General features: G+C 46.0%; 1 non-coding gene across 1 annotated transcript; it reads right to left on the bottom strand.

The window, feature by feature from the left end:
* Positions 1–4,456: 4,456 nt before the first annotated feature.
* On the bottom strand, positions 4,457–4,538 carry trnal-uaa (transfer RNA leucine (anticodon UAA)). The gene has a single exon. It is a non-coding gene; the product is annotated as a tRNA-Leu (tRNA).
* Between the last annotated feature and the right edge of the window lie 17,305 nt (positions 4,539–21,843).

The raw sequence follows: 21,843 nt of genomic DNA on the forward strand, positions 1-21,843 counted from the left end.
GTTGCACATACACAGAGACATACATACAGATAGACATACACAGACACACGACACAGACAATAACCAACAATATACACGCATCAACATAGAAACATAGAAATTAGGTGCAGGAATATGCCATTCGGCCCTTTGAGCCTGCACTACCATTTAATAACATCATGGCTGATCATTCAACCTCATTACCCCTTTCCTGCTTCCTCTCTATACCCCTTCATCCCTTTAGCCGTAAGGGCAATATCTAACTCCCTTTTGAATATATCTAACGTACTGGCCTCAACGACTTTCTGCAATGGAAATTTTCACTGGTTATCCACTCTCTGAGTGAAGACGTTTCTCTTCATCTCGGTTTCTAAATGGCTTACCCCTTACTCTTAGACTCTGATCCTTGGTCTCGAACTCCCCAGCAGCGAGAACATGCTTCCAGCCTCTAAGCTGTCCAATCTCGTCAGAATTTTTCATGTTTCTTCTGATCTACTCTCAATCTTCTAAACTCCAGTGGATACCAGCCCAGTTCATCCAGTCTCTCCTCATATGTCAGTCCTGCCATCCCAGGAATCATGCTGGTGAACTTTCGCTGTACTCCCTCAATAGCAAGGACGTCCTTCCTCAGATTCGGAGACCAAAACTGAACACAGTATTCCAGGTGTGGCCTCACGGAGGCCATGTACAAATGCAGTAAGATCTCCCTGCTCCTATACTCAAATCCGCTAGCTATGAAGGGGAACATGCCATTAGCCTTCTTCACCGCCTGCTGCACCTGCACACCAACAATCAATGACTGATGTACCATGGCACCCAGGTCAAGATATACATAGATTGCCTTTGACAAGTAGATGGATAGACAGGCAGGGTCACTGTCGCTACTTTGGCTGATTTTTGCGTTTTTCTATCCGTATGAATCATGAATATTGCAGATTAATAAAAATGAGAAATAGATGTCAGTGTTGAAATGTGTGGGACGTTATTCTGCCTATCTCAGGATCCGTTTTGCAAAAACCTGGTTAAATTGTAAAGAAAAATGCTGTGAATCGTAGTCTGCAGGATTCGAAACTACAAGCAGCAAACCGACAGGACTTCTAGACCTTCGCTTTAACCACTCGGCAACAACTACTGCGTCTCTGGCACTTTAAATGTTATTCAGAAAAAACTCAGTCATCCATCTCTGTGCAACAGACGGCCACAGAATCCTGAAAAAGTCTCCGTTTGCAAAAGATCTGTAAGAGGCAATCTCCTCTTGCTGTATTTTTACTGTTCTATATTGATGTGGAACTTTTTAATAAAAACTATACCAAGAAACAGAAGTAAAATTCAACATTTTGAAAAAGCTGCTTTTCCGTCGGGGAATTGAACCTGGTTCTCCCACGTAAAAGGGGGGCAGAATCGGCATGACACGGACGAGGGAACGGGTTGCGTCAGAGCAGTAATCGAGCTGTGAACAGAAGTCGACAGAAGCATTGATCGACAGAGACAAACCGATAAACAGAGATAGACAGTCAGCGAGAGAGAGACAACGAGAGACAGAAAGGGTGAGACTGAAAAGTCAGTCAGAGTCAGCGAGAAAAAGACTCAAACACCTACATATACAGCGATGCGTGTGTGTGATCTATAAAAAGAGAGAGGGAAAGAGTGAGAGAAAGACAGTGATAAAGCAGTGACAAGGTGAGAGACAGATGGAGAGAGAGCGACAGACAGAGAGAGAGACAAAGATATAAACAGAAAATGATGGAAATACTCAGCAGGTTAGAGACAGGAACTACCAGCGACAGGCAAAGAGATACAGATAGGCAGAAACATAGACAGACAGAGATGATGGGAAAGAGTGAGACAGTCAGACAGAGAGATTGAGAGAATCCCGTTCGAACAGAACTGGACACGGTGAGAAAGAGACAGACACATTGAGATCCAGAGACAAACAGGGAAACAGGGAGAGACAGACAGCGAGATAGAGACAAAGAGAGACATCAACTTTGAGTCTGAAAGGGAGGATCAGACTGAATGAGAAAACGACTCAAACTCATACATACACAGAGATGTATTTGCATGCTCCATAAAGAGAGGGAGGCAAATTGTGATGGAATGACAGAGAAAAGGACAGGGACAAAGAGAGAGAAAAAGAGGGAGACAGATAGAGAGAAAGACAGATAGAGAGAGAGACATAGAGACAAAAACAGAAAATAATGGAAATACTTATCAGGTTAGAGACAGAGACTAACAGAGACAGGCAAGGACATGGACAGACAGAGATAATGGGACAGAGAGAGGCAGTCAGACAGAGAGTCTGAGAGAATCCCATGGCAACAGAACTAGACACCGTGAGAAAGAGACAGATTGAGAGACAGAGACAAACAGAGAAACAGGGACAAACAGAGTGGGTCAGAGAGAGGTAGACTGAGAGGGACAAAGACTCAAACACACAAACACAAACACAGCTCTCTAAAGAGAGAGAGCGACACAGATACATTTCAAAATTTCATTTCTTTTTCGGCTCAGAGTGTCACAGAGTTACAGAAAATTGGAGATTCAGCAGATGAAAATCGGGTATCACTGAGCAGGATGGGAAAAATCTCCGTTTTATTAAGGAATTACCAGAAGGCGGGGTTTGAACCCACCCGGGTATAAACCCATTACATCTTAAGTCCAACGCCTTTACTACTCGGCCATCCTGGTCCTGATCCTGTCAGTGGTTGGACTCTATCTCTGTGAGAATCTGGGCTTCAGCTCCACCCCCACAGTGACACACAGACACATTGGATTTCAGGGAGCATTTACGAACATTTTTAGTAATATTGACACGGGCGCAGCTCTCCGATTCTTTTTCGACTAAGGCTCTGGGAACTTTTACATCCACCCGAGGGTGCAGATAGAGCTTCAATTTAAAATTTCAGCCGATGGTCAACAGATTCAATAATGCAACATTCCCCAAGTACTGCATTTGAGTGTCATCCAAGATGATGTGTTCAAGTCTCAGGAGTGGGTCTCACACACAACCTCCTGATTCAGTCGAGAATGGAGCCACTGAACCAAAACCGATATCAAAGATCACAACCGTATTATTTTCCCCAAGTTTTTTAAAAAGTTCCAGGACGTACCAAATTCATGGTGATGATTTCCACAGACATTTGCACATACACAGAGATATACATACAGATAGACATACACAGATACACGCACACACAATAATCAAAAATATACACGCATCAACATGGAAACATAGAGACATAGAAATTAGGTGCAGGAATATGACATTCGGCCATTCGAGCCTGCACCACCATTCAATAAGATCATGGCTCATCATTCAACCTCAGTACCCATTTCCTGCTTTCTCTCCATACCCCTTGATCGCTTTAGCCATAAGGGGCATATCTAACTCCCTTTTGATTATATCTAACGAACTGGCCTCAACTACTTTCTGCGGTAGAAAATTTCACAGGATAACCACTCTCTGAGTGAATAGGTTTCTCGTCATCTCGGTCCTAAATGGCTTACCCCTTACTCTTCGACTCTAATCCTTGGTCGCATACTCCCCAGCAACGAGAACATTCTTCCAGTCTCTAAGCTGTCCAATCTCGTCAGAATTTTATATGTTTCTGTGTGATCCCCTTTCATTCTTCTAAACTCCAGTGGATACCAGTCCAGTTGATCCAGTCTCTCCTCAGATGTCAATCCTGCCATTGCGGGAATCATGCTGGTGAACCTTCGCTGTACTCCCTCAATATCAAGGACGTCCTTTCTCAGATTCGGGGACAAAAATTGAACACAACATTCCAGGTATGGCCTCACCAAGGCCCTGTACAACTGCAGTAAGACATCCCTGCTTCTATACTCAAATCACCTAGCTATGAAGGCGCACATGCCATATATAGAGATAGACAGACACAGAGACACACACACACATAACCAAAAATTTGCACGCACCAACGGGCATGCACAGATGCCTTAGACATCTCGAGGGATAGACAGGCTGAATCACTGTCGCAACTTTGACTGATGTTTGCGATTTTTGAAACGGTTGTATCGTGAATATTGCAGATTAATAAAAATGAGAATAAAATGTCAGTGTTGAAAGGTGTGGGACGTTATTCCATCTATCTCAGGATCAGTTTGGCAGAGAACCGGAATGAAAAATGGTGAGAATCGTAGTCGGCAGTATTCGAACCTGGCGGGATAACCCAATGGATTTCGAGTCCGTCGTCTTAACCACTCGGCCACGACTACTGTGTCTTTCAGGGACAGACAGAGTGAGTCAGACTGAGAGAGACAAAGACTCAAACATCCAAACACATGCTTAGTTCTCTGAAGAGAGAGAGGCAGAGACCGAGCGACACTGATACATTTCACAATTTCATTTCATTATCGGTTCAGAGTGTCACATTGTTGCAGAAAATTGCTGATTGAACCGATTTAAATCCGGTTTTACTGATCAGAATGGGAGGAAATCCGTGTCAAATTAAAGAAATACCTGGAGTGGGGTATGAACCCATGCGGGAAAAACCCATTGAATTTTAAGCCCAACGCCTTAACCACTCGGCTATCCTGGTCCTGTGAGAACGTGGTCCGTACTTGGCCTAAGAAAAAACTCAGTCATCCATGTCTGTGCAGCAGTCGGCCAAAGACTCCTGAAAAATTCTCCGTTGCTGAAAATCTGAACGAGGCAATCTCCTCTACCTGTATTTTTATCGTTCGATATTGCTCTGGAACATTTAATATGAATCTCTACCAAGAAACAGAAGTAACATTCTACATTTTTAAATAACTGCCTCCCCGTCGGGGAATTGAACCCCAGTCTCCAGCATGACAGGCGGGGATACTCAGCACTATACTAATGAGGAACTGACGGGTACCAGTTCTGTCAGAACAGGAATCGAGCCACTGTGAACAGAACTGGACACCATGAGAAGTCGACAGACACATTGAGAGACAGAGACAAACCGACAAACAGGGAGAGACAGACAGCGAGATAGAGACAACGAGAGACAGAAAGTGTGAGACTGAGAAGGAGAGGCATACTGAGTGAGAAAAAGACTCAAACATATACATATACAGAGATGTGTGTGTGTGATCTATGAAGAGAGAGAAGGAAAGAGTGATAGAAAGACAATGATAAAGACAGTGACAAGCAGACAGATGGAGAGAGAGCGATAGAGACTAAAACAGAAAATGATGGAAATACTTCTCAGCTTACAGGCAGGGACTAACACAGACAGGAAAAGGCATGGACAGACAGAAATGATGGGAAAGAGAGAGCCAGTCAGGCAAAGAGTCTGAGAGAATCCCATTGGAACAGACGTGGCACCGTGAGAAAGAGACAGATTGAGAGACAGAGACAAACAGAGAAACAGGGACAGACAGATTGAGTCAGACTGAGAGAGACAAAGACTCAAACATACAAACACATACACAACTCTCTGAAGAGAGAGAGAGGCAGAGACCGAGCGACACAGATACAGTTCACAATTTCATTTCATTATCGGTACAGAGTGTCACATTGTTGGAGAATATTGCTGATTCAACCGATGAAAATCCGGTCTCATTGATCAGAATGGGAGGAAATCCGTGTTAAATTAAAGAAATACCAGGAGTTGGGTACGAACTCACGCGGGAAAAACCCATTGAATTTTAAGGCCAACGCCTCAACCACTCGGCTAGCCTGGTCCTGTGAGAACCTGGATTCTGTCTCTGTGAGAATCTGGGCTTCAACCCCAACCCCACATACAAACACATGCACATCGGCTTTCAGTGAGCATTTACGAACATTTTTAGTAATATTGACTCGGGGGCAATATCCAGATATTTTTGTTTTTGTATCCCCTCAAAACAATACTATTTAGATGATACTGCCTCTCCATGTTCCACCCAAAGTGCACCGCTTCTCAATTATCCGCATTAAATTGCACCTGCCATGTCCCGGCCCATTTCACTCGTCTCTCTGATTCCTCTTCAAGTCTGTTACTATCATGCTCACTATTGGCTACGTTGCCAGGTTTTGCTTCATATTCGAACTTCGAGATGGAATCCCTATAACCAAGTCCAGGTCATTTTTATATAACAAGAACAACAATGGGAATTGAAATGGACCGTTTTAAGGAGAAACTTCCAATTAACCGGATTTTGGAATGGTATTTAATTCGGATTATTTATTGAGTGGGAGGAAGGAGGAAACTCAAGAGACGTCCATTCAATAGGATGGAATAGAGCCCAGGTCACAGTGCGCTGAGTAGGGAGAAATTGCTTCAGCTGTTTGGCGATGGACTACTCCCCCAAAATCACCAGCATTTCCTGGAAGAAAGATAAAATCACCAGCCTTTCCTGGAAGAAAGATAAAGAGCCGGTTAACCATCAGCGAGTCAGAGGTGTGCAGCAGCACCATCTACTGCGAGGTTTGACGTGGTGTGTCGGTCTGGGCCATCACAATGCTAGGTTAGTGATGTGGGATACAGGGCAAACTGTGATAAGAAGAGAAGGTATGTTCAACTTGTACAGAATGTTGGTTAGACGACACTTAGAGTGCTGTGTACAGTTCTGATCTCCATATTACACTTAGAATGCTGTGTACAGTTCTGTTCTCCATATCACACTTAGAGTACTGTGTATAGTTCTGGTCTCCCTATCGCACTTATAATACTGTGCACCGTTCTGGTCTCCCATATCACAATTAAAATATTGTGTTTAGTTCTGGTCTCCCTATCATACTTAGAATATTATGCACAGTTCTGGTTTCCATATCACATTTAGAATACTGTCCACAGTTCAGGTCTCCATATCATACTAAGAATATTGTTTACAGTTCTGGTCTCCTCATCACTCTTGGAATACTGAGTAACGTTCTGGTCTCCAGATCATACTAAGAATATTATGCACAGTTCCGGTCTGCAGATTACACTGAAAAGACTGTGCACAGTTCTGCTCTCTGTAAATGCCAGGTTAGTGTTCGTCTGACAGCGAAGAACCTGTTAAAATATAAGGACACTTTGCATTTCTTAATGATTGATTTTGCAAGCAATGTCAATCATTTGTCTTCTCTTGAAGATTCTGAACGCGACATCATCCCTCCAACTGTTCTCCTCACGCTGAGTTCTACTGAACAAATCACCAGCAGCAGATATGCAAGCGCCGTGTGTTCAATCATCGATTTCCGGCCACAGTCACTGACCGTGAATTGGCTGGAGAGTGGACAACTCCTGGATTCTGGCTCCGTCACCTCTCCCGTATTTGAGGTGAACGGGAACTTCTCGGTGACCAGTCGGCTGACAGTCCCCGCCGAGGAATGGTTCACCGGCTCGGTCTACATCTGCCAGGTCACTCATGACGGGGTCACGCAAAGCCGTAACTTCATCAGATCTCTGGGTAAGAGGCACAATCCCAGGAGGTTATAGACCATTCTGAGCGCTGATCTCAGTCAGGACTTTTATTGAAATTAATAAAAAGCACCGAACTATTCCTAATTTCCAATCATGCAGTTTGTGTATTCTTGTGATTACAAACTTGCCTTGAAACAGCGCCTTCAGCTACCTTAGTCTGAACCAAATCGCTTGCCAGCCAATGAATTAAGTTGTGAAATGTGGTCACAGTTGTAATGTACAACGTGCAGCAATCATTTAGTGCACAGCAATCTCCCACAAACAGCAGTGTGATAATGACCAGATTATATTTTGCTTAGTGGTGTTTTTTGAGCTATAAATATTCCCAGGCCACTAAGGAAAAGTCCTCGGCTTTTCATTGAAATAGATCCAGGGAATCATTTATGTCCACCTAAGAGGCCAAATGGATCCTCGGTTTAACACGTGATCCGAAAGACGGCACCTCCGATAGTGCACCACGCCCCCAGTACTGCACTGGGAGACTCAGCTTACATTTTGTGATCAAGTATCTGGAGTGAGACTTCAACCCACGATCTTCTGGTTCAGGATTCCTCATTGTTCAGGATTTAATAAACTCGCCAACGAAGCTTTCCCCCTGCTCTGATTTCAGGCAGTGAGTGACGTGCCCGTATTCTCAGGTTTATCCTGAGTTGGCTGATCATATACGGAGCGGCAGTCAGGGTCTGGAACCCTTTACTGCTAGCTGTCCAGGAACCCACTGTTGGAATGGGCATCTACCCTATTCAGAGCACTGAGCCCAATTCTGGGCTCCGCACCTCAGGAAGGATATACTGGTCATGGAGGCGGTAAAGTTCAGGTTTATCCGAATGATACCGGGGCTAATAAAATAAAATGATGAGGAGACGAGTAGAGAATATTAAGAGGTGATACAATTGAGGTGTTCAAGTAGATAAATACAATTGATCAAGTAGATGTTGAACAATTATTTCCTTTGATGGAAAAGTCCAGAACAAATAGCAGAATCTTAAAATTAGAGCTAGATCGTGCAGAAGTGATGTCAGGAAGGATTTCTTCACAGGAAGTCTGCATTTCCCTCCCCAAAAGCTGCTGAAGCTTGGTTTCAATTGAAAAGTTGAAAACTGAGATTGATAGATTTTTGTTCGGCAAGATTATCAAGGGTTACACAACCAAGGCGTGAAGATGGTGTTGAGTGTAGATCAGCACTGATCTAACTGGATTGCGGGACAGGATGGATGGGCTGAGTGGCCTCATCCAGTTCCTATGTTGATATTAATGCCCTGAGGTCATATTTAACTCTAACTCTCTCTCACCAGACATGATAAATGTTCAGTAATGACAGAAATTAACAAACTACCTCACATCATTAAAAATGATGCCCCACCACAAAAGACCCCTTGGAACTCCATATTCCCGACCTTGCACTTCTCCTCTGACGGGGGCTGTGACTAGTTCCTGCACATTTTCACCGCAACAAAGATCACAGCAAGTGACCAGAAACTTAACTTTGTTTCCTGTTATCCCATAAATCCTGAAATCAATTTGACACTTGTTTTGAACCAGAGTAATGTTGGTGTAGACCTCTTGAACTTCGGGCTATTTGGGCTTCACTATTATAACCAGCGGAGATGCGTTTGAAGGCAAGGATCTATAGATGGGTGTAAAGGAGCAAGAGATTTCAGGAAGAGCGCTATTCAGTGCCTAACACAATTGCACCACAATGTATTCCCGTTTTACGCTGGTTATTTGCTTCACAGCCCATTACAGGTGGCTCTGACTGCAAATACACAAGAAATGTTACAGATCTCCCGGAATCGTTGCCAATTCATTGCCCTTCCAATACCGCCGGTGTTAAAGCAACAGCGAGAGGTTGATATCTCAAAAGTGATGTATTCCCCTTGAACGAGTTAAGGCTAAATATTGTGTCCGGATTCTGAAGCTGCAGCTTTTCCTGACTTTCATTCCTGTTTTGCAGTGGATGTCCCATGCAGCGATTCAAAAATCACTCTTCGCCCACCGTCACTGGAACAGGTCTTACTGGAGGCGACGGTGACCTTAACCTGCGTCGTGTCTGACGCTCCTTATGGGCTCACCATGTCCTGGACCCGAGAAAAGGAGGCTTTGAAATCAGAGATTGCCGTCCAACACGGAGAGGATCCCAACAGCGTGATCAGCAACTTGAACATCTCGACACAAGACTGGCTGAGTGGGGATAAGTTCTACTGCGTGGTGAGCCATCAGGATATGCCGACTCCTATCAGAGATTCCATCCACAAGGAAAAGGGTGAGCGGGGAGATTTTGCAATAAGTGAGATACTGTGACTATTTTCGGTGCATGTGCAAGGGCCAATTCATTATATAAAGTGTTTAATGGGCTAGTCTGATCATTCAGTTTGGTAATCCCACTCTTGGACCTGAGGTTATGTATTTTAGGGGAAACTGGATAAGTCCATGAGCGAGAAAGGAATAGAAGGGTATGTTATTAGGGTTAGATGAACTGAGTCAGGTGGAGGCTTGTATGGAGCATAAACACAGGCAGAGACCAGTTGGCCAAATCGCCTTGATCTGTGCAGTAAATTCAAGTCCAACCCTTCAAGATTTCAGAGAGAAAGATTATGTTCACTCTGCTGCGGGATGGTAAACCAGAGAGGCCCCAGAGGGGAAATAATAAAGCGTTAAATGTCAACGAAGAGCATATTCCTCTGACGTGTAACTACGGGACATTGGCGAATTTAAACGGAGAAGGCGAGTTGGTGGTGGTGGTCTCACAGGCCACCCGGGAGAAGAGGAGGATTGGAATCCGAGTGAGGAGCTCTCGGATCGCGGGGGGTGGGTTAGGCAGGGACCCTGGATCCAGGATGGAGGTGTAAGGGCAATAACCACCTGGGTGCAGCAGTCCACGCATCGCTGTAACTGCTGGGATTTACACAGTATGTCAAGCCGGACCAGCTACAGTTAAACACCGAATGGAGGTTAAAATAGAGGATTCCAGCCTCCTATAAATATATTATTCAAATACAATATTACAACCAGGAGTGGTCGGTTCGATGTCGGGATTCCGATTTTTACCAATTTAATCACCCCCACACCCTCAACACGCCTGCTTTATTAGATTAAAACTCCCACCATTGTCTCTGGAACTGTCCAGTTCATTGGTCTTTATTGTAACTGTTCTACAGCGAAAGATCCACGAGAACCGGCCGTGTCTGTCCTCCTGCCCTCGGCAGAAGAAGTCTCTGCTCAGAGGTTGGTCAGCCTCACCTGTTTAGTGAGAGGTTTCTCCCCTCGAGAGATCTTCGTCAAATGGACCGTCAATGACAAGCCGGTGGATTCCGACAACTACAAGAACACCGAGGTGATGGCGGAGAACGGCAGCAGATCATTCTTCATGTACAGCCTGCTATCCATTGCAGCCGAGGAGTGGGCCAGCGGCGCTTCTTACTCCTGTGTGGTGGGACATGAACCGATTTCCTTGAAAATCACCAACAGAACCGTCAATAAATCCAGAGGTAAACCCAGTTTTGTGAATATTTCTCTTGTTCTGATGGACAACATCAATTCTTATCAATGAGAATCTCTCGATTGCCTTTCAGTTCTTAAATAAAAAACAATAAAGGCCTTTTCTTCCAATCGTGAGTTACACACAGCCGCTCAATTAATTTTGTTTCCTATTTTAGCCAAGGGGCGGGCTGTTAATCTGAAGCAGAATATTTGTCGGACTTGTGGCCAAAGCTGGTACATTCAGCGCTCTCAGCTCATATACACCACAGGTTGGAGACAAAGAGAAGCTCTTTAATGACAGGATACCTCAAAGTCATTTCAGCAACTTTCGTCCCACTGGGAGAATCTGCATAGTTCTATTTCCTGATAAACAAATGCTGTACATTTATATCTCAGTTGGAGATGTTAGACGATGCATTTATCAATGCTTAGACATTTTGTCTATTCCTCAAAATCATCTCACGAACAACCTGTACAGTTGCAGCAAGACTTCTCTACTTTTATACTCCATTCCCCTTGCAATAAAGGCCAACATTGCATTTACCTTCCTGATTACTTGCTGTACCTGCATGCTAACTTTTTGTGTTTCATGCACAAGGACCTCCAGATCCCTCTGTCCCGCAGCATTTTGTAGTCTCCATTTAAATAATAGTTTGCTTTTTTATTCTTCCTACCAAAGTGCATAACCTCACATTTTCCCACATTATACTCCATCTGCCAAATTTTTGCCCACTCACTGAGCCTGTCTATAACCCTTTGCAGATTCGTTGTGTCCTCCTCACAATTTGCTTTCCTACCTATCTTTGTATCAGCAGCATATTTGGCTGCAGTGCACTCCGTCCCTTCATCCAAGTCATTAATATGGATTGTAAATAGTTGAGGCCCCAGCACTGATCCCTGTGGCACCCCACTAGTTACAGTTTGCCAACCTGAAAATGACCCATTTATCCCCACTCTCTGTTTTCTGTTAGTTCGCCAATCCTACATCTATGCTAATATATTACCACCAGCCCTGTGAGCTCTTATATTGTGCAGTAACCTTTTATCTGGCACCTTATCGAATGACTTCTGGAAATGCAAATACACAACTGCTACTGGTTCCACTTCATCCACCCTGCTCGTTACATCCTCAAAGAATTCGAGCCAATTTGTCAAACGTGATTTCCCTTTCATAAAACCATGCCGTTTCTGCTTGACTATTATGATTTTCTAAATGTCCTGCTACTATTTCCTTAATAATGGACTCCAGCATTTTCCAAATGATAAATGTTTGGCTAACTGCGCTATAGTTTCCTGCTTTCTCTCTCCCTCCCTCCCTTGTTGAATAGGGGTGTTACATTTGAGGTTTTCCAATCCACTGGGACCTTGCCAGAATCCAGGGAATTTTGGTCGATTACAACCAATCCATCCACTTTCTCTGCAGCCAGTTATTTTAAGACCCCAGGATGCAGGCCATCAGGTCCAGGGGACGTCCACCTTTAGTCCCAATAGTTTGTCTCGTACTTTTTCTCCAGTGATCGTGATTGTTTTAAGTTCTTCGCTCCCTGTGACCCCTTGATTATCTATTATTATTGGGATGTTTTTAGTGTCTTCCACCGTGAAGACCACACAAAATATTTGTTTAAATTCTCTGCCATTTCCCTGTTTCTCATTATTAATTCCCCGTCTCATTCTCGAAGGGACCAACGTTTATTTTAGCTATCTCTTCCTTTTTATATATCTGTAGAATCTGTGACTGTATTTATATTTCTTGTCAGTTTACTCTCAATCTATCTTCTCCCTCTTTATTATTTTTTATTAAGTCAATACTTAAAATCACACAGCAGAAGGAAAGAATGTTCCATAGAAACTAGAATTGTCTTTTCTGAATTTCGATCCTGTACTTACATTGATGACTTTGTAAAGTCCTTTTGCAGGGTGTTAGAAGGGGAGGATTTGAAGGAGGGAAACTCAAACTAAACATCACGTCAAGATCTGATAGAGTCACTCGATTCATCAGGACTTGAATATCATCGGCCTTTGAATGTGGAAGGAGAAATGTTAGTTTATTCTGTCTGTGGGGAAAGATTACAAACATCAGTGTGACTGAAAAAGCACTGAGACACACACACGAGTGAGAGTGTTTCAGTGCACTGATTGTGGAAAGAGCATTAACCAGTTACACTGCCTGAAAAACCATCGCATCATTCACAGCGTGGAGAATCTGTAAACGTGTTGTGTGTGGAGGAGGCTTCAACTGATCGTCCAACCTGGAGAGACGGAAGCACACCAGCACCACGGAGAAACCGTGGAAATGTGGGGACTGTGGGAAGGGATTCAGCTGCCCGTCTGCACTGGAAATTCATCAACACATTCACACTGGGGAGAGGCCGTTCACCTGCTCCGTGTGTGGGAAGCCATTCATTCATTCATCCGAACTGCTGAAACACCAGCTTGTTCACACTGGGGAGAGGCCATTTACTTGCTCAGAGTGTGGGAAGCGATTTACTGAGCCATCCAGCCTGGTGAAACACCAGCGAGTTCACACAGGGGAGAGGCCGTTCACCTGCCCCGTGTGTGGGAAGCGATTCATTCAGTCATCCGACCTGCGGAAACACCAGCGAGTTCACACCGGGGAAAGGTCGTTCACCTGCCCCGTGTGTGGGAAGCGATTCACTGGGTCATCCAATCTGCTCAAACACCAGCGAGTTCACACCGGCGAGAGGCCATTCACCTGCTCAAAGTGTGGGAAGGGATTCACTCAGTCATCTCACCTGCTGCAACACGACCGAGTTCACACGAGGGAGAGGTCATTCACCTGCTCAGAGTTTGGGAAGCGATTCACTCAGCCATCCAGCCTGGTGAAACATCAGCGAGTTCACACTGGGGAGAAGCCGTTCCCCTGCTCTGAATGTGGGAAAGGATTCACTCAGTCATCCGACCTGCTGGCACACCAGCGAGTTCACACTGGGGAAGAGGCCGTTCACCTGTTCTGAGTGCGGGAAGGGATTCACTGTGTCATCCAGCCTGCTGAGTCACCAGCGAGTTCACACTGGGGAGAGGCCGTTCACCTGCTCTGAGTGTGGGAAGGGATTCGCTCGGTCATCAAACCTGCTGAAACACCAGCGAGTTCACAAGTGACTGCAGGGGTTGGATTCTGCTATCATTGCTGCTGTTATTCATATCCCGACTGAATCATGTCTATTCCAACAGTTGAAGTTTGTTTCTGATGATAATAACCCCTATAACTGGGCTGGAATATAATATTTTGATGTTTCAATAACAGAGTGTGTCGATAGTTAATGTTCCAAGATAAGAGGAGTCGAATTGATGTCCTGTGATTGAGTGCACCATTTTGGGGCCTTTCCTACTTTCTAACTCTGGATTATTTCAGTTCTCATACCTTTGGTTACTCTCGTGGAAAAGTGCCAGTTCCCCTTACCTTCCAGAGTGACTCTCCTAGCCTTGGTATTGAGGGAACGTGTCGATAACATGCCTGGGATCACTGAACACAAAACCCAGTCTGTGAATCACTTTCAGATACTGGACTTAGTGTGTGCCCCACAGCATCTCTCTCACTTTCGATGTGTGAATGGAGCATCACGCCTGCAAACCTGGGTTCAATTTAAATTTGAATCCACTCAGGAAATGTATCTAAGAAAATACAGATCAAATCAAATAATTGGCAACGTTTTCGAGTTAACAAGATGAACAAGTAAATACATCCCGGCCCAATATTCCAGCTCGACATTCACAGGAGAAATTCTGTTATCAAACTCCTCGAGTAGACAGAATAGAGAACAATGCTAACTCTAAGAACATCTAGCATCTGTTGTAAATATCTTTCAAATCCCGACTGATACAATCTGGCGTTTTCCTTTCAGTTGAAGTGAATGGAAGATGTGAGGGGTGTTGGCATCGGGAACTCGGTTAATTCAGCTTCTGAAAGGTGTTCATGTTTAGTTCATTCCATATCGGGGAAAATGTGGTTGTTATCATTAGAGAGAAATTTCACTGAGCAACAGTTGGTGTTTCCAACCAACTGGCCGTGGATATTTTCATCATAGAATGTTTAGATTAGAAATATTGTGTTAGAATAAGAAAAGTTCAGAGACAAGTGATATGTGCTTGCCACAGGAAGACCAGTGTTTTACGTGCTTCTAACATTGCTGATGTATGTTGAAGAAAATGCAGACTTGTGTCTCTGGACTATGCCGTAGCCAAAGACGACCATATTAGGCAATGCCAGTTCCAGTTGGATAAGAGGTTGATGGCATAGCAAAAGATTCAGCAGTTGAAACAAAATTATCTCCAGTTATCTGCAAACATCGAATGTCGCAGCATGCTGACAAAGTTGGAATTAAGAATTTAAAGTATTGAGTTAAATTATTGGGATCCATTGTTATAGAATTGAATTGTTACAGAATGGAAAAGTAGTGAAGTTATGCTAAACTTGTATCGAATCTTGGTTAGACTATGTGTGTGCAATTCTGGTCACCATATTATAAAAAGGATACGGAGGCACTGGAGAGGGTGCAGAGAATATTTACAAGGATGATACCAGAAAGGCGAGCGTATACCTATCGGGAAAGGATGGACAGGCCGGGTTTCTCTCCTCTTGAAAAAAGATGGCTGAGGGGTGAGCTAATGTCTTTAAAATGATGAAAGGTTTTGATTGAGTAGTCACAGTGTTTCCACTTGTGGGGACCAGCATAATTAGAGGCCATCAACATATGATAGTCACCAAGAAATCAAATCGGGAATTCAGAAGAAACCTCTACCCAGAGAGTGGTGAGAATGTGGAACTCGCTGCCACAGGGAGTGGTTGAAGTGAATAGTATCGATGCATTTAAGGGGAGGCTAGACAAGTATATGAGGGAGAAGGGAATCGAGGGTTATGTGGATATAATTAGATGAGGAAAGAACGGAGGAGGCTCGAGTGGAGCATAAACACCGGCATGGACTGGTTGGGCCGAATGGCCTGTTTCTGTGCCGTATATCCGATATAATCCTATTGTCCAAGTCACACTGCTCGAAGGGGAAGATAAATGACTTGCATCCAAACGCAATTGTTACTTTTGTCTTCTTTGTAAAATGACAAAGTCTGGGCATAATTTGTTTGTGTAATTAAAACATTTTCTAAATATATATATATATATATATTGCTAAGCGTTGCTGGTCAAACACATGGGAAGGAAAATTTAGCTGAAAATTGTGATAATTAAGTTTTATTTTTGAAAAAGTCCGGTCTCTGTGGTTCTGTCCAACCTATGTATTCAGAAATAAGTGTTTGTGGGTGACTGTTATGCTAAAGGTAACTAACATCATTCCTCTTGTAGACTGAATTGCTCTCTGGCATATTTTGGAGAATAAAAGGTCGAAGAAGAGGTTCGGTTAAATAAAATTAAACAAAGAATCTGGGTCAAAACTTGGTGGGAATGTTTGATCGATGTTTTAAAGACAGTATGATACATAGAAACATAGAAACATCGAAAATAGGTGCAGGAGCAGGCCATTCGGCCTTTCGGCCCTTCTAGCCTGCACCGCCATTCAATGAGTTCATGGCTGAACATGCAACTTCAGTCCCCCATTCCTGCTTTAATGATATTGTATTAGACAGTAAAGTTCCTCCGGGCTCATGAATAAAATGGTGAACACTGTATAAAATTTAATGAGAGGAAATGAGTGAGGATATAAGAGGAAAACAGGAAAGTTACACCTTGTGAAAATATAGTTACAAGGTTCGATTGGGATATGACTTGGCCAACTTAGAATTTAAAAGAACCCAAAACTTTTGTCAGCAACTAGAATTAAATCAAGGCATCAGCAGTTGAAACCACATGCTGTGTTATCGTTATCCTGTGACATAGTTACACAAAGGTCAGAAAGGGGAAGATAAAGGACGACAGTTTGTAAGGCAGACTCAGAATGACCTAAAATAAGGAAAACTGCGATCAGACAACTAAGGCTGACAGAGATAAGCGCAGATCTAAAACCTATGGCCTTGCGATATGTAAAGAATTTATTGTTTTTAACTTAATCAGCTAACCTGAGATCCTGTGAGACTTTATAACAATGTGACTTATTCCTGCAACTAACTGATAACATTAATTTCATTACACTTAATACACGGAGCATGTTTACTTGTGTGTATAAATATGTGCGATATCTTGTGTTGGGGGAGTGACCAGCTCATCCGGTCATTGAGCAGCTGCTACCCCTTTCGCAAGTAAATAAAGAAAGTGCGACAAGCGAAGAAAGTGCGAGAGGAAGGCGAATGGAATGTTGGCCTTCATTATGAGAGGGATGGAGTACAAAAGCATGGAGGTCCTTCTGCAACTGTATAGAGTATTGGTGAGGCGGCACCTGGAGTACTGCATGCAGTTTTGGTCACCTTACTTAAGGAAGGATATACTAGCTTTGGAGGGGGTACAGAGACGATTCACTCGGCTGATTCCGGAGATGAGGAGGTTACCTTATGATGATAGATTGAGTAGACTGGGTCTTTACTCGTTGGAGTTCAGAAGGATGAGGGGAGATCTTATTGAAACATTTAAAATAATGAAAGGGATAGACAAGATAGAGGAAGAGAGGTTGTTTCCACTGGTCGGGGAGACTAGAACTAGGGGGCACAGCCTCAAAATACGGGGGAGCCAATTTAAAACCGAGTTGAGAAGGAATTTCTTCTCCCAGAGGGTTGTGAATCTGTGGAATTCTCTGCCCAAGGAAGCAGTTGAGGCGAGCTCATTGAATTTATTCAAATCACAGATAGATAGATTTTTAATCAATAAGGGAATTAAGGGTTACAGGGAGAGGGCGGGTAAGTGGAGCTGAGTCCACGGCCAGATCAGCCATGATCTTGTTGAATGGCGGAGCAGGCTCGAGGGGCTCGATGGCCTTCTCCTGTTCCTAATTCTTATGTTCTTAATTGTCTGAGTCCAACTCGGGGTCGAGGAAATTACAACACCGGACAGCCCCGCACGGGCCCAGAGCCCAGAGCCCACCTCCCTGGGGGTCCGCACGAACCCAGAGCCCACCTCCCCGGGTGCCCCGAGCCCAGAGCCCACCTCCCCGGGGCCCCGCACGGGCCCAGAGCCCACCTCTTCGGGGGCCCCGCACGGGCCCAGAGCCCACCTCCCCGGGGGCCCCGCACGGGCCCCGAGCCCACCTCCCCGGGGGCACCGAGCCCAGAGCCCACCTCCCCGGGGGCCCCGCACAGGCCCAGAACCCACCTCCCCGGGGGCCCCGCACGGGCCCAGAGCCCACCTCCCCGGGGGCCCCGCACGGGCCCCGAGCCCACCTCCCCGGGGGCACCGAGCCCAGAACCCACCTCCCCGGGGGCCCCGCACGGGCCCAGAGCCCACCTCCCCGGGGGCCTTGCACGGGCCCAGAGCCCACCTCCCCGGGAGCCCCGCACGGGCCCAGAGCCCACCTCCCCGGGGGCCCCGCACGGGCCCAGAGCCCACCTCCCCGGGGGCCCAGCATGGGGAGCCGTAGGTTGTTGTTCGGGGCCTGAGGCCCACAGCGGGTGTGTGTGAAGCGGATAATGCGGAGTGTTGTCCCTCGGGCGGGCGGGGCCTGGGCCCGCACTCGGTGTGTGTGAAGCCCGCGGCCCCCCGGGTTTATTAACCCGCTCCCTCTCTCAGCCGCTGCCTCAGACACAGCCGCCCCACCGCGCATGCTCAGCTCACACTGCCCGGGCGATTGACGAGTGGTGGGTCATCCAACCAATCAGAGTGTGCGAGAGGCGGGGCTTGCGGCCCAACAATGGGCGGAGCTGGAAGATCGAGCTGGAGATGAGCTCTCCAACCAATCGGCGTGTGGGAGGGGCGGGGCTGAGCCCGGATCTCCCGCACTGAGCATGTGCGGATGGCGGCGGCGACAGTTGGATGGAGCCCGGATGATGTCGGTTGTCGGCGCGGGGCAGGAATTGGAGCCGCGCGTGGGGCTGGTGAGCGTCATAAACACGTGGTGTAGGGCCCAGGGCCAATCACAGCCCAGAGGCTGACCCCGGGCTTGACCCGTGGTAACAGGCCCGGGGTCAGCGGGGTCACCGGCCGCCAGTTGGGATTTGGGACGGAGGAAAAATGGGAGACATTCGAAAGCAAATGGTGCAATTTGCAGGTGAACACAAAGCTGTGAGGGGCAGGGTCCGCTGCTCAATCTGTTCCAGCATTAATAGCAGTATAGAATACAACAAGCAAGTTCTGGTCAACCTTTATCACTCACCAGTTAGACTCAGATATTGAGGGTTGGCCTCAATTCTGGGACATCAATAATAACTTTCAAAACCAGCAATGGTCAAAGGGAACATTTTCTGGTGTTTTGGGGCAGGTGCAGGGAGTGGGTCTTTCAGTGAGTCGGACAGGCTCGATGGGCCGAATGGCCTCATTCTGTGCCGTATGATTCCCTGAAATGGTGAGAGTCAGGGAGTGAGTGGTCAGGGAGAGCCCATCACCAAAACAGGGAGATATTACAGATATATAGGGAGGGTCAGAGTGTATAAAGAGGTGACGGGAGCACAGACAACCAGAGTCAGCACCTTCAGGGGAGGGGAACCAGTGAGTGTAGAACTGAACACAGCCAGAGTCAGTACCTTCAGAGGAGGGGAACCACTGAGTGTAGAACTGAACCCAGCCAGAGTCAGTACCTTCAGGGGAGGGGAACCAGTGAGTGCAGAACTGAACCCAGCCACAGTCAGTACCTTCAGGGGAGGGGAACCAGTGAGTGTAGAACTGAACCCAGCCAGATTCAGGACCTTCAGGGGAGGGGAACCAGTGAGTGTAGAACTGAACCCAGTCAGAGTCAGTACCTTCAGGGGAGGGGAACCAGTGAGTGTAGAACTGAACCCAGCCAGATTCAGTACCTTCAGGGGAGGGGAACCAGTGAGTGTAGAACTGAACCCAGCCAGAGTCAGTACCTTCAGGGGAGGGGAACCAGCGAGTGTAGAACTGAACCCAGTCAGAGTCAGTACCTTCAGGGGAGGGGAACCAGTGAGTGTAGAACTGAACCCAGCCAGAGACAGTACCTTCAGGGGAGGAGAACCAGTGAGTGTAGACCTGAACCCAGCCAGAGTCAGCACCTTCAGGGGAGGGGAACCACTGAGTGTAGAACTGAACCCAGCCAGAGTCAGTATCTTCAGGGGAGGGGAACCAGTGAGTGTAGAACTGAACCCAGCCAGAGTCAGTACCTTCAGGGGAGGGGGACCAGTGAGTGTAGAACTGAACCCAGCCAGAGTCAGCACCTTCAGGGGAGGGGAACCACTGAGTGTAGAACTGAACCCAGCCAGAGTCAGTACTTTCAGGGATGAGGCACAGCCAGTTTAGTGAGGGAGTTCCAGAGCTTGGGGCCTCAGCAACAGAAGGCACGGCCACCAATGGTTGGGCGATTATAATCAGGGATGCTCAGCAGGGCAGAATTAGAGGAGCACAGACATCTCTGGGGGTTGTGGGGCTGGAGGAGATTACAGAGATAGGGAGGGGAGAAGCCATGGAGGGATTTGTAAACAAGGATGAGAATTTTGAAATCGAAGTGTTGCTTAACCGGGAGCCAATGTCGGTCAGTGAGTACAGGGGGTGATGGGTGAACGAGACTTGGTGCGAGTTAGGACACGGGCAGCCGAGTTTTAGATGAGGTGAAGATTACGAAGGGTAGAATGTGGGAGGCCAACCAGGAGTGTGTTGGAATAGACAAGTCTAGAGGTAACCAACGAATGGATGAGGGTTTCAGCAGAGGGTGAGCTGAGGCAGGGGTGGAGACGGCCGATATTACACAGGTGGAAATAGGCGGTCTTGGTTTTCTGGGGATATGTGGTCACAGCATTCTGGATAAGGTCATCCGCCATTTTCATAGAATGAAAACGCAGGAGACCATTTGGCCCATCGTGCCTGTGCTGGCTCTATGGTCGAGCTATCCAGTTAGTTCCACTCCCCTGCTCTTTCCCCATAGCTCTGCAAATAGTGTCCCTTTAGTATTTATCCAATTCACTTTTGAAAGCCACTATTGAATCTGCTTCCACCGCCCTATCAGGCAGTGCATTCCAGATTGCAACAACTCGCTGCTTATACAATGGTTCCTCATGTCGCCTCTGCTTCTTTTGCCAATCACCTGAACTCTGTGTCCTCTGGTTACCGACCCTTCTGCCACTGGAAAGTGTTTCTCCTTATTTAGTCTATTAAAACCATTCATGATTTTGAACACTCTATCAAATCTCCTCTTAACCTCTTCTGTTCCAAGGAGAATTACCGCAGCTTCTCCACTATCTCCACATAACTGAAGTCCCTCCTCCTTCGTACCATTCTCGTAAATCTCTTCTGGTCCCTCTCTAAGGTGTAGATACCCTTCTGAAAGTGTGGTGCCCAGAATTGAGCACAATGTGTCAGCTGAGGCCTAACCAGTGTTTTATAAAGGTTGAGCAGAACTAAACATCAAATGCAGCTATTTGTGTGATGGGGTTTAGATGGGCGAGGATTATCCAGTCAGTTGGATGTGAGCTGAAACATGTGCACTTGGAGCGGGGAGCCAGGGACACGCTGTGTAACCGGGCACAGACACTCTGCACAGCCCACACATCACTTGTTTCCCATTTGGCCCAGATGGATGTATTAAATGCAACAATTAATTTGATTTTACTTTAAATAGTTTTGTTTATAAATTTAATTATGCTTCTTTAATTTTATTTCTGAACTCAGATTCACGGCCCCATTTTATTTCTTCCTCTGAGCCCCTCAACTTAATGTGGCAGCGTAATGTTGGCGAGTGGTGATTGATTGTCCTCGGAACCAACAGGAAGAGAGGTCAGAGACCGGAGGGCCCAGGGAGCAGCGTGTTCTGCAACCAATCGCGGTGCTTGAGGGGTGTATCCTGAGTCAGCCTATCAGGTGAGTCTGTGTGAACCCCTGTTAAACTATTTATTTTTTAAAGTTAATCGAGATTTCTTTTGTCAGCAAAACAGTTTAACATTTGTCAGTATTTTATTTCCCTGGAGTTCCTATTATGAGTTCCAGACACTTCAGTGCCAAGTGGA

The sequence above is a fragment of the Pristiophorus japonicus genome, chromosome 23, assembly GCF_044704955.1.
Source record: "Pristiophorus japonicus isolate sPriJap1 chromosome 23, sPriJap1.hap1, whole genome shotgun sequence".
NCBI lineage: Eukaryota > Metazoa > Chordata > Chondrichthyes > Pristiophoridae > Pristiophorus > Pristiophorus japonicus.